Raw genomic sequence first — 7252 nt, 5'->3', positions numbered from 1 at the left:
TATCGGTCGCACAATCATGGTGTACAACCACCTAACGATCTTTGGCTTGCAGCCCCAGGATTTACCCGCCAGCCGTTTGCACACCATTAATGCTTTTGTAACTTTGACTAGCGTTTGGTTCACACGCTGCTTCCACCGCAGGGTAGAATCCAGCGTACGGCCCAGGTATTTGACCTTGCTAGTCATCTCGATCTCTCTGCCCCCAAGTGTGAGGTTCCTTAAGCCGGGTAGGGACCTGCGCCTTGTGAAAGGGACTACGGTTGTCTTTGAGGGGTTGATGTTCAGTTCCACTCCTCTGCACCACCCCTTTGCCAGATTTAGACCCCGTTGCACTAGGTCACAGAGAGTATCTTCAAATTTGCCTCTTGCTATTATCACAATATCGTCCGCATACCCCTGGCAGCGGATCCCATTGGCAGTTAGCAATGCTAATAGTTCATCCACGACAAGGCTCCATAGTAGAGGTGATAGCACACCTCCCTGTGGACAGCCTCTTGTCGCTCCCAGGCGGATCTTTGTTCCGCCTGCCCTGGTCTCGGCGATCCTGCTGCGCAGCACGGCCTCTATCCATCTGCGCACCGGTGCTGCCACATTTCTTCTTTCCATCGCCATGGCTACACTCTTATGAGATGTATTGTCGAAGGCACCTTCGATGTCTAAGAAGGCACATAACATCACCTCCCCTTTCTCCAGTGAACTCTCTATCTCCGAGGTCAGCTGGTACAGAGCCGTACTGGTGGATCTTCCCGCTCTGTATGCGTGCTGAGCAGCATGCAGGGGTGCACTCTTCAGCGCCGTCGAGATTGTGGTCTATGCTCTTTTCCATAGTCTTCAGTAGGAAGGACGTTAGACATATCGGCCTGTAGGACTTGGCCAAGGAATAGTCCTTCCTTCCTACTTTGGGTATGAAAATCACCTCAGCAGCTGAACAAGGTGAGGTAGCAGAAGCTGTTCACCTTGCTGTAAAAGCGCTGGGAAGATGCCGTCCACCCCTGGAGACTTGAATTTTTCGAACGAGGCCATTGCCCACTTGATCGAGTCCGCAGTGACTATCTGCCTAGCGGTTGCCCAATCCAAGCGGGATGGCCTATGTTCTCTCCCAGGTAGACTTTGGTCCACCTGGATGATCTCCGGGAAGTGAGCACGCAGAAGCTCTGTCGCCCTGTCCTCCGCGCTGGTCGTAAAAGTCCCGTCACTTCTTTTGATGGCTAGCTCCGTGTTAGTCTTCCCACTAGCCAAGGCTCTGGCCGCGCTGCTTCTGGTGTGGAGGATACCTTTTCACAGAAACTCCTAAAGTTCGTTTGTTTTGCTGACCTAATCTCCTTATTGTAGAGGGTTAGGTAGCTCCTGTATTCTTCCCAAACCCCTATACGTTTTGCCTTGTTGAATAGGCTACGTACTCTTTTCCTGACGCTTTGAACAAATAGAGAGCGACACGACATGGCAACACGACAGTGAACTGTAAAAGGCGTCCTGAATTCTTCTACATTAACATTTGTAAAAAGGCATCGACATAACAATGGTCGGCGCGTACACAAGACAACACAACTGTCCATTTTGCATGTACACAATTTCGTTGTTTCACTTCAATGATATTTAAATATTTCGTTCAAACTGAAATTTTTTATGCAAAAAATAAGTAAATACGTAAATATTTTTGTTTTAAATTATCAATTGTTATTACAAATGATATATGTAACAGAGCTATTTTATGCTTTTATTTGTAAAATAACGTCAAGTTTGTTAGAGCTTTGAATAATTTTACATTTTACATAATAGTGGCATCACTCCCCTCTACAAATTTAAAAATATAATGTTTGTGTCTCTCCAATATCATATGGTGCAATATAAATAAATTTAAAAAAAATAAAAATCTTGAATGTTAACGTACTCTAAGTTACTTTCGTACAACGAGTTATAGCACAAACAGCCAAAATCGTGGACTCGTGCTGATTCGACCTATCTTATTAGCGCGTAATGTAAGTGAACAGTGACAAACGCTACTCCCTTCTCTCTTTGACGTAGGATGGCGTGGGAATCCACGGCATTTAGGTTTTTATCTTAGAAACGAGTCAGCTGATTGCTCCCTCACAACGCAGGGTTGCCAATCTCGATATACTGTAGCAATTATAAAAGTTGAAATTTTCTTAAAATAACTCAAAACCAGAGTCGAATGCTACTATTTATAAATGTATAAACTATTTTTAATACTTTGTTTTCCGTTTTGATATTTTATATTATAAAAAATTCTAATTGAAAACATAGATATGTAATCTGGTGGCGGTACAAGTGACTACAAACGGCACCTAACAATCTATAACAAGGAGGTTAGGCTTGCCAAGACAAACAGTTTCAGGAAATTCTGTGATAGCATCTCCTTGACCCCGGAGGCAGCTCGGCTGCACAAGGCGTTGTCGAAGGGTAAGATAGACACAATATTATCTCTAAAAAGACAGGACGTGACCTATACGACAAGCGCGGAGGAGAGGGCGGAAACACTCCTACAAACGCACTTCCCGGAGATGTCTCAAGCTGACCTAACTCCAGCCTCGGTCATACGGAAGCCGGATCGCTCAGACTGGCTGACTGCAAGGAACCTGTTCACTGCAGACTCAGTCAAGTGGGCACTGGCCTTTTCAAGCTTTAAGTCACCGGGAGTGGACGGCGTCTTCTTCTTCCCGGCCCTCTTGCAGCAAGGTATGGACATTCTCCTACCACACCTGCTAAGGCTGATGAGAGATAGMCTGGCGATGTCGTATATTCCTGAGCCATGGAGAATTGCAAAAGTAATTTTCATCCCTAAGGTAGGAAGGAGAGACTAGTCGCTAGCCAAATCGTTCCGGCCTATAATAAGAAGTAATAGACAACCATATCAGATCGGAAGCGCTGAAGATCGCACCCTTACATACCAAACAACATGCGTACAGATCGGATAGATCCACAAACACTGCTCTATACCAACTCACGTCTGAGCTGTAGGATTCGCTAGATAATGGCGAGGTTGCGATCTGTGCCTTCCTAGACATTGAAGGTGCCTTTAATAACGCGTCTCACACTAGCATGATCAAGGCACTCGATAGAAGGAACGTAACCACCCCGATACGCAGATGGATAGAAGCCCTTCTGCGTACTAGGGTAGCAGAAACAACAACGGGAGAAAGTAAGATTCGTCTTGGCACCACAAGGGGCTGCCCAAAGGGCGAAGTACTATCCCCTCTGCTTTGGGGCCTGATAGTAGACGAACTACTCGAGCTGATTACCAGCAATGGAATCCGCTGTCAAAGGTACGCGGACGACATTGTCATAATGGCGAGAGGTGGATTTGAGAACACTCTCTGTGGCATTGTACATAGGGGCTTAAACTTTGCGAAAGGATGGTGCAACACGGTAGGGCTAAATATCAACCCAGCAAAAACCATCGTGATACCACTCACTTAGCGGATATCTCTTCCCCACCTGAGGTCTCTAACAATTGAAGGCACAGAGGTGGAAATGTCTAAGGAGGTCAAATTCATTGGCCTCACCTTAGACTCATCATTAGGGTGGAGTAGGCATTTGGACTTAATGCTACAAGAACACTTATGATTTGCAGATCATGGGGATGCAAGCCAAGTATCATCACATCGCTGTACTCGTATACCATGATAGTAAGAGCTATGGAGCGGTTGCCTGGGCCACCAAAGAAGCGCATTCTTCGGTGACGGAGGCTGTCAAAGCTGCAAAGACTCGCATGTGTCTGTGCTTCGGGGGCAATGGGCACATGCCCCACGGTGGCACTCATACTAGAGCTCAAACCGCTGCATCGAGTGATCAAGCTAGCAGCAAAACACATCATGCTGCTAATGTCAGCAGAAGACTGTGGAAGAGGGAAGGTAATGTCCTCTAGACAGATGGACTCACTAGCGGAAAGCACACCGGAGGGCTAGCGGGACAAAGGACAGCACCACGAAGAAACTTAACCTCAAGAAGAACTTTAAAGTTACTCTAGGCAGCAAGACGGAGTGGAATGACTCCACGCTGGAAGACAGTACCATTCAATGGTACACTGATGGCTCTAAAACCCCGGAAGGTATTGGGGCAGGTATTGTGGGACCACGTACCGAGCTGTCCATACCTATGGGCTGCTCTCTTATACACATCTAGATGAAGGTAAGAGACAGGGTATTGTGGGACCACGTACCGAGCTGTCCATACCTATGGGCTGCTTCCCAAGTATCTTCCAGGCAGAAGTTTTTGCCATCTATCAGTGCGCTGAAGTCAACCTCAGCCGCAACCAGAGCATAGCTATTCTCAGCGATAGTCAAGCGGCTCTAAAAGCGATCTTGTCAAACGAGACCAAATCGCTTTTAGTCGAGGAATGCAGAGAAAGGCTAAACCGCCTGTTCTTTTGCAACGCCACTGCGAGCACGCCATAATCGACCGCTTGGGTGGTCGCTTTTATTGAGCGAGCCTTCTCGTGGGCCGCACTTTTCAGCGCGTTCAGACGCAAGCACCTGGAGAGCAGCTGCTCCAGAATCTTTCTGGCCAAGAGCCTTCTGCGTTAGTGGTACGCCAGCGGATCAGCTCAACTGAACGGTTAGTCGGAAAGCGGGATGCCTCCTGGATGGAAGAGGAGGACGAAGACCCTCGCTGGAAGCGGAGATTCCGCCGCTTCTACAGTCGTGGATGACTCCATGTCGGGTGGTGAAGGGGAGATGACGGTAGCGGTAAGGTCTCCGCCGCGTGGTATGGCGCGTTTGGGGTCGCCGAGTCTAGAGGACGGGAGTAAGGGAGGGAGCGGTAGTTGTGGAGGGAGTGCCAACATGGCCACCGCTGAGAAAGCGGGCGCACGTATGGGGTCGTCGCGTAATGAGAGAGAGACCGGTAGCGGAAGCGTCGCCGCCGGTGGTCAAAGGCGACGGGAAGGAGGGCGCTGCGAAAGCGGGCACTCGCGCTGTTGTTGTTGGGGGTGGGGCAGTCAGCCATGTTGCGGCTGCCAAAAGAATAACTGGGGAGCTCAATGAGCTGGTCTTTGAGTCCAAGATTTTTGATGTAGGGACTGCGAAAGGGCTGTTGGAGCTTGTCTCAAAATATGAGGCGCTCTTGATGACGGTAATAACCGAGAAAGCCCAACTTCGCGGGGAGGTAGACGCCCTTAGGGGAAGTTTTGGGCCTCCAGCGTCTGTGCTAGAAGCTATTGCACTGGTGATGCCGAAGCCTATGGAGACCTGGTCGGTCGTGATCGAGCGATCCTCGATCTTATCGAGGCATCAGTCTCCTTCCAGTACTTGGAAAAGTGCTGGAAAGAGTCATGGTGGAACGGCTTCAGGAGCTAACGCGGGGTATGTGGTCGGATAGGCAGTTTGGGTTTCGGAAAGGATGCAGTCTAGAAGATGCTTGGTTTTATGTTCCATCTGCGGTCCATATATTTGGAACCTTATGATCCATTTGCGGTCCATATATTTGGAACCTTATGATGGACACTCTGCTTGGGCTGCTCGAACCACTCTGTAAGTGTTGTGCGTATGCAAACGATATTCTTCTTATGGTCGAAGGTCGCTCGCGGTCTGAGTTAGAGCGCGCGGGAGGAGATCCCTTAGAGATCGTGAATACTTGGGGTGTAGGTGTGGGGGTGGACATATCGAGGGAAAATACGGTGACAATGCTGCTTAAGGGCAGATTGTCACCGGTTCGTCCACCGATTGTCCGTGTGAATGGGGTCMGCATCAGATATGTGACGCAAGTCAAATATCTGGGGTTGACTATGAGTGAAAGGATGTGTTTTACTCCACACTTGGCGTACGTGAAGAAGCGACTGCAGGCAACTGTAGGCAAAATACGCCGCATTTGGTGGGAGACAGCCACGACTGTTTGGAGGTCTCAAAAACTTATCTCAATCCAGCGTTGTATGATGCTTGCTTGTTTGCCTGTATGTCGCACCGTCTCAACGGATGCGATGCAGGTTTTACTAGGTGTACCCGCTCTGTACCTGATTGTCATACAGAGTGCTTTTGCATTCAGGTTAAGAAGGGGTTTGATTATGTCATTGCTGCGGAGCGATTGGATTTCCGACGACGATGTGGAGAGGGAGGGATATCTAGGGAGTAAGAGGCTCCTAGATGATAGGATTAGGCGTAGGCATACATATATAAATGCTAAAATGCAAAATCATTAATTAATTTACATAAACATTTATTTTGCCAAAATATGTTCGCAGAGTTCAATAAAATTTCATTTCACACTAATTTCGTTGTGTAATTATAGCGAGAGAGCAAGAAAAGAGATTATGATCAATTTATCTATGGCTAAGGAAGGCAAAGGAAGGAAGGGAGTRGCGTTTTGCCTGTTTCTGCTATTAGCTCTTCTCACTTCATTTTTTGTTACAATTAAATTTTTAACATCGTGCAAAAAAAAATTTAAAGTGGCGTCAATATAATTAATTTTGACAAGAAATTTGTGTGGACGTATCCATGTATAAATATTTTATATATTGCATTTATTTATTACCATTCTTTTGGCGCCACGATTTGAGGATATAATCTGAAAGAGAATGATCTCCGGATTAAAAAATATATACACATATACCCTTCCCCGACATATAATTTACGAGATATTTGTATTTGTATTTCCACAATTATATATGCAATACACTCTTATTTAATTTTTATTTACATGACATGACAAATACCAGTGTTTCCACATATTGTGTTTCGAAAATATTATCAAAAAATTTTCTGTTTAACATGGTTGTTGTATCTTATGTTATTTGATAAATAAATAAAAAACAACCCGGGTGGATCCAACACCGGGGTGTTCATAGTTCTGTTGCGTCGAACTTCTTTCTGTACTGGCGACCTTCGGCCGGTCTTCAAAAAAAAAAAAAAAAAGTAACCCTCATCGATCGAACCCCTGTATTAGTCAAAAGGAGAGAAATACTGACAAACTTTGCATTCTTTAATAAGTTTTTTCCATTTATAATGGTATATAATCCACATAAATATATGAAACAATAGTTCATTTTGAATTTCAGGACACAAAGTATGGCAACACTGCTAATTTTCATAAATGTAAACCCACAAATCTCTTTTAATGTGCAAAACAGTTTTTAAAGTAAATATATTTTCTTAAAAACTACACAATTAGTGTAAATAATTTTAATAAATTTGAATGTGTACTTCTTCTTCTTAATTGGCGTAGACACCGCTTACGCGATTATAGCCGAGTTAACAACAGCGCGCCAGTCGTTTCTTCTTTTCGCTACGTGGCGCCAATT

Source organism: Bactrocera latifrons, unplaced genomic scaffold, assembly GCF_001853355.1.
Source record: "Bactrocera latifrons isolate USDA-ARS-PBARC rearing strain unplaced genomic scaffold, ASM185335v1 scaffold_338, whole genome shotgun sequence".
Lineage (NCBI taxonomy): Eukaryota > Metazoa > Arthropoda > Insecta > Diptera > Tephritidae > Bactrocera > Bactrocera latifrons.
This window is presented reverse-complemented; position numbering follows the sequence as displayed.